Source organism: Gallus gallus, chromosome 1 (genome assembly GCF_016699485.2).
Source record: "Gallus gallus isolate bGalGal1 chromosome 1, bGalGal1.mat.broiler.GRCg7b, whole genome shotgun sequence".
Classification (NCBI taxonomy): Eukaryota; Metazoa; Chordata; class Aves; order Galliformes; family Phasianidae; genus Gallus; species Gallus gallus.
The window spans coordinates 142179853-142186892 of record NC_052532.1 but is presented as its reverse complement, the minus strand read 5'-3'; the positions used below and the strand labels follow the sequence as shown (position 1 = coordinate 142186892).

Genomic DNA, 7040 nt, shown 5'->3' with positions numbered 1-7040 from the left:
ATACCTCCTGAGATGGCCATCTTCCTCGAGATAAGTCCACACAAAAAGACCGTTTCCCGGCCATTAGCAGCAGCTTATCTCTCATTGCCCCTGGCCTTGTCCATCTGTGCTCCTTAGAGGATTTCACAATCCTTAGCCAGGACCTGTCCATCAGCGTCCTCAAGACAGAAGATTTCTTTACCTTTGCCCAGCGCTTGCCTGGACTTGTTCCCCAGCAAACTTTGAGTCAATCATATAAAAGAATAGTCTCTTACACTCATAAGACTTCTACTCCAGATCCCTCAGCAGTTTCATTGCCCTTCTCTGGACCCGTTCCAGGGCCTCAATGTCTTTCTTGTAGTGAGGGGCCCAAAACACAGTACTCAATGTGCGGCCTCACCAGTGCTGAGTACAGGGGGATGTTTACCTCCCTCCTCCTGCTGGCCACACTATTTCTAATGCAGACCAGGATGCCGTTGGCCCTCTTGGCCACCTGGGCACAATGTTGGCTCGTGTTCAGCCGAGCATCAACCAACACCCCAGGTTCCTTTCCTCTCCACAGTCGTCCAGCCACTCATCCCCAAGTCTATAGCATTGCATGGGGTTATTGTGGCCAAAGTGCAGGACCCGGCAGTTGGCCTTGTTGAACCTCATCCCATTCACTTCATCCCAGCTTATCTAGATCCCTCTGTAGGGCCTCACTACCCTCAGGCAAATCGACACCGCTTCCCAACTTGGTGTCATCTGCAAACTTATTGAGGGTACACTCAATCCCTTCATCTAGGTCATCAATAAAGATATTAAACAAGATCGGCCACAGTACCAACCCCTGGGGGACGCCACTTGTAACAGGTCGCCAGCTGGACTTCGCTCCATTAACCATTACCCACTGGCCCAGTGGGCACAGCCCTCTAGCCAGTTCCTTGCCCAAAGAAGGGTATACCTGTCCAGGCCACAGGCAGCCAGTTTCCCCAGGAGAAAACCGTGAGAGACCATGTCAAAGACTTTTCTGAACTATAGGTAGACTTCATTGACAGCCTTTCCCTCATCTACCAGTCTGGTCACCTAGTTGTAGAAGGAGATGAGGTTGGTCAAGCACAACCTGCCTTTCATGAACCCATGCTGGCTGGGCCTGATCCCCACACGTGCCATGTGATCTCACCCAAGATGTTTTGCTCCATAACTTTCCCTGGTACTGAGGTCAGGCTGACAGGCCTGTAGTTCCCTGGATCCTCCTTATGGCCCTTCTTGTAGATGGAAGTCACATCAGCAACCCTCCAGTCCTCTGGCACCTCTCCAGATAACCAGGAGTGCTGCTAGATGGCGGAGAGCAGCTCGGCAATCACCCCTGCCAGCTTACTCAGCACCCTAGGGTGGAGCCTGTCCAGTCCCATGGACTTGTGACAGTCTAGATGGAGGAGGAGCTCTCTAACTGTCTCCTGTCTCCACCTGAATCACCTGGGATATATTCTGCAATGAGTTCTGCAAGCATATGAGTGCCTGGGAAAACAAAATCCATCCCAACCAGTTGTCTCGCTCCAATTTATAGGAGGGAGAAGAGGTTCTTTGAAATATGTATGCCCGGCGTGAGATTAAGAAACAACGGTTCAAATGTTGGTCCGACCAGTTTATTACAAATGTTAATACGGGAGATGGGGAAAGGGGAGGACGGACGCTATTAAGGATTGGGGTGATGGGGAAGGGAAGGCGAGCGATAGAAATGATAGAAAGAGGCAAGAATTGCGTAAAGCGGGGATAGTCACCACCAGGATCCGGCAGCAGTCCCGTTGCACGATGTTCCGACGGTCCAAGGCCGAAGGGCAGGAGCAGCGAGGCCGGTCTTGGGCAACGAGAGGGTGCAGGTCGGGGAGGAAGCAGCAGGTCTCAGGTAGCAGGCCCAGGGAAGTCCGTCGGCAAACGGTCCGTAGAGAAGGATCGGAAGGCAGGAAGCTCGTGTCGTGGTGAGAGATCAGTCTCCACGTAGAGATCCATCTACACGTTGCGGTGAGAGATCAGTTGGCAGAGAACCCCTCAAGTCTGTCGTGGTGAGAGATAAGCCTCTCCCGTTGCCGTGGTTGTGGTGAAGGATCAGCTTCCACCGTTGTGGTTATTGGACCCTCTTTTATCCTCCATTTTCTGCTGCCTACGTGACATTCCTGGGTGCTTGAGCAAGAGTCCTGTGCATACCTCCTGAGATGGCCATTTTCCTTGAGATAAGTCCACACAAAAAGACCGCTTCCCGGCCATTAGCAGCAGCTTATCTCTCTCTCGATGCCCCTGGCCTTGTCCATCTGTGCTCCTTAGAGGATTTCACAGTCCTTAGCCAGGACCTGTCCATCAGTGTCCTCAAGACAAAAGATTTCTCTGCCTTTGCCCAGGACTTGCCTGGACTTGTTCCTCAGCAAACTTTGAGTCAATGATATAAAAGAATTGTCTCTTACACCACCCCGTGACTCAAAGATTGCTTAAAAATGGGACACTGGACATCCATGATGGTGAGAAAAAGATAGCAAGCATAAGGGTAAAGGAGGGAGGTGTTGGGGAATCAAATGTTTCATACAATCATTACAAACATTTTTCAGGTTTGGTTACAAAGTAAATAGGGGATACAACATCTTGTATAAAACATGGAATCATACAAACATAAGAGTTGCAACAGTACACAATGCAACTTGCCATAGACACCACCCCGTGATTCTTCAGGAGTGGTAACATGAATATTACATAATGAATAGAAGAGAGAAAAGAGACAACCGTACATTTGACAATAACCACTAATAATAAATAAACAATTAACAGATTGTTTCCTTTAGTCGTGAGCTTCCTAATAAACATCCACCCTTCACCCCCCCACCCACCTCCCGCTCACCTGGGAGGGGGGGGCGAAGGCATCAGCTCCCCTTGAGCTTTTGTTCTGGCCAGCAGTTAACTAATTTCTCTAATCTGACTGTGGGTAACCCATTCATCAAATCTCGTGGAATACCCTTTGTCCAGCCCAGAGTCCAAAGTCCATTGCGTTTATGATCAATGCATCGTGTCCCCGTTTTTCCTGGGGATGAAACCTTTTTGGTTCCAATAAGTCTTGGGCTAGGAGGCCTGGAGGCAAGGCTGGCTACTGCAAGCCTTACTCCTCTTGGCTCAAATTTACTGCAGGTAGAAACCACCGGCCCATATTTTCTTCCATAGTTAATTAATTCTTGGGCAACCTCTCCCCAAGTCCACACTTTGGATCCTGACTGGTGGTTAGGGGCTACAGATCCCTCCAACGCTGCCCAGGTTCTCTCTCCCTGAGACATGGCTTGTATCTTTCCTTGGAGTTGTATACCTATAGGTTTTAACGATTCAGGAAGTCCCCTGATTAGAGGTGTCAGTCTCTCCGGATTAACAGGTAACATCATGGGTGATTCATGATGTGGCTGCAACTTTCTATCATACATCATTTGGAGACAAGCAGCTTTCTGAACATTCTCCACTAACTGGTCGATTGTTCCGGTAATAGCAAGAGGGTCCCCCCTTTCCAAAGGGTTGAGACCCCCTGCCCAATAGGCAGCCCTCTGTGTTAAGGACCAGGGAGCACGATTATTGCCAGTGGTTAAAAATACTCCTGGTCCCCAGTAACCTTCAGCTTCTTTCTCTGTTAGTAGGATCTGGTCTCCGCCAGTGAGACTAACTCTCCAGACGTACTCTGTTTCAGACTCCTTTGGGGAGCGACTGAAATCCTTTTTCAGTTTGGCCAGTTCAGTGTCTGAAAAGGGAATTTCCTTAACATTCGAGGATCTAGATCCTCACTGTTATCAAAAGTATATTCAGTTTTTATCAAAGGACGAATGTGGGCTGGAGAGGCCTCTAATTTATCTAGCCTTTCCTTCACCTCTTGTAATTTCCCTTGAGGATAAACTTTTTCTTGAGGTGCACTGTGAGCAACAGTGTCACCGGTGTCCTTACACGTTATCAGCTCCTTAAAAGCTGTTTGCAACAGAACCGAATTATGTTTTTCTCTTTCTAATTGATCCTCAAGACTCGTTATTTGGCTTTGCAGAGATTTTACCAATTCTTGCGTCACTTTAACCGATTCCTGTAATGCTTGAATAGTCTGGGTTTCCGTAGAGTTCTTTTCCTCTCGGAACTCCACAGCTGCTTTTAAAGCAGCACCGAGTACAGCACAAATAAAAGATTTCCCTTTTCCGGCCCGAGTACGAGCCTCATTTTGTAAAACACGAATACGGTCTGAAACACTTTGCAAATTATACCAGTTCTGTCATGCCCAATCCACCCCTGATACAGAAGGCCGAGCACCATGCTTTTCTAAAAGATCAAATAATACATCTTCACTTTTCATACTGGCCATACTGTTGCTCATTTCTAAATACGCAGAAAGATACACACTGAGAGAGGAGGAGGTACTCCTATTCAAAAGTACAAATAACTCCTTATCGCCTCTCCCACGGAGGCACACCACACCTAAAGAAATGTAAATGTTCCGATTGCGCCTCCCTTTGTTGAGGAAAGCACAAGGACAAAGAGACTAAACCAACTTAAAATCGCTCCTAACTTCCCTGCGAAGCCACACAAAAAAAACTGCAAACACCACACCAAAGCAAGGCACACTTTGGTTTCAAAATCCGCAGTTAATTTTAAGCTAAAACACTTTCTAGGTTTCAACAAAGTGAATAAACTTCTTGGAGAGGCGCACACGTTTTTTAAGTCAAAAAACGTGTATCACTTCCTTACTTCCCCAAGAGGCGCACAAGAAAGAGGTTTAAATTTCACACTTAAGTTGCAAGTTTCTTAAGTCACAAAATGCAGAGAGGTCTTCCCAAGGAGGCACACACGTATTAAATGCAATTAGACAAGATTCATACGTCCTCGAGAGGTGCATACATAAACAATTTTCAGCAAAGTGAGTAAACTGCTTGGAGAGGCACACACGTTTTTTAAGTCAAAAAACGTGTGTCTTACTTCCCCAAGAGGCGCACACGTAGAGGGGTTCCTTAAATCACAGAATGCAGAGAGAACTTCCCGAGGAGGCACACACGTATTAAATAAATGCAATTAGACAAAATTCATACATCCTCGAGAGGTACACACATAAATAGTAAAGTTTCAGAGTATGAAGCGATCTTCCTGGAGAGGTGCTCATGTCTAAGTTATCAAAAAGTATCGCTTCTTGCAACTCCAGGAGGTACACACAGAAAGTTTCAGACTAATATCTGGAAGGACAACACTCTCACGGCGGGTATCCTGCCGACTACGCCATAAAAAAATGTCTCGCTCCAATTTATAGGAGGGAGAAGAGGTTCTTTGAAATATGTATGCCCGGCGTGAGATTAAGAAACAACGGTTCAAATGTTGGTCCGACCAGTTTATTACAAATGTTAATAAGGGAGATGGGGAAAGGGGAGGACGGACGCTATTAAGGATTGGGGTGATGGGGAAGGGAAGGCGAGCGATAGAAATGATAGAAAGAGGCAAGAATTGCGTAAAGCCAATGATATAAAAGAATTGTCTCTTACACCAGACCTTAGAGATTAGGAATAGTGGCATGACACACACTATGCACAATTGGCAATGTGCTGTTCCTACAGGTGTCATTTGCTGTGGAACCTCTACAAAGTTCAAGAGCAGTAGAAAATTTGTCTGTGGATGGTTAAATGTGTATCTGAGATTCATTTATTCATTTTGCTGTGTCCCTCTTTCCTTTGGTAGATACTGTCAATGAAAGAGGACTCACTTTTTTTTTTTTTTTTTTTTTACTATCAGTAAAGGATAATCCTTTGTGACATATTAAGTAATCATAAAAACATAATCATGAAGATCTGGGTCCCAGTGCTTAACACTTCTTTTTTAATGACATTTTACCTAACATTTCTATTTCTAACAGAAAACACTTTCTGCAGTAAAACAAACTGAAACTGATGAACACTGACATTTGCTAACAGTATTAAGTAGTAAAACAAAGCCTGAGAAGATAATAGATCCACTAGGAGAATATCCACAGATTAGAAGAGAAAGAATACAAACAGTTCTTAATTGTCAGTGCAGCTCACTAGTCCTAGATTTGAGGGGAAAAAAAAAAAGAAAATCAGTTTTTTGTTTTTTTTTTAAATTATTTTCTAGTTAGCAGCTCTGGCCAGAAGGAGTGAGAATGAAAAGAGGAGAACTACCCAAAGTATCCAAGGAATTGTAAAACATATATGCAGGAGTGAGAGATAGAGAACAACAGCAAGAATGACAGTGACGTTTTAAGAAGAATGAGAAGAATTCCTAAATATGTTATTTTTAAGCTCATGTTTAAGGCCAGTCACAAATTAACTAAAAAGAACTTGAATAAAACTCTGAATACATGCAGAAGAAAAGTTGCTTCCTTTTCAGTTAAAATACTGGAAATAATTTTCCTGACCTATGAAGAATCCCTATTTTCTGGCCTGCTAACAAAAGGTGAATAGTGGATTTATTTGAGTAATAAATTTGAAAATAGATATTAATGTAAATATATACTCTTTTTGGGTTTCAGAATTGTTTTCTGTGGTTACATAACAGCTTCAACATGCTTTGACATTTTAAGCTAAAGATGTATCTTGTGCATGCCACTTAATACACACTCTATTTTGTGAGCAACTAATAATAAATAATTAGTAATATACAAAATAGCTATGCACTCCAAAAATCTGTATGTGCCTGTGTGTGTGCATGGAAATACAATAAAATCAGAATACATTTGGTTGTAATTGAATATATTCTTTAAAATAACAATAATATACATTTATGTATTTAACTACACAAAGTTCTGTAAATAATTTTACAGAGCTCTGTAATTAATAAATACAAACATCTGGAAGAAGGTCTTGCAGAAACAGATCTCTCTTATGGGGATAAAAAATAAAAAAAAAGCCTTACAAATTTTCATTCTTTCATTTCTGACACATGTAGCTCTCAATTTTCTATGTTATATTGTCCTACATCAAAGTGAGTCTCTTGTAGGATATTCTTATTTTTGAATATATATTTATATCACATTTTAAGTTCTACTTTCTTCATTTACAAGTAATTGTGCTGCTAGC

General features: G+C 43.5%; 1 pseudogene; it reads right to left on the bottom strand.

Moving 5' to 3' along the window:
* Positions 1 to 2286: 2286 nt before the first annotated feature.
* On the bottom strand, positions 2287 to 4378 carry LOC112530660 (annotated as a pseudogene).
* Between the last annotated feature and the right edge of the window lie 2662 nt (positions 4379 to 7040).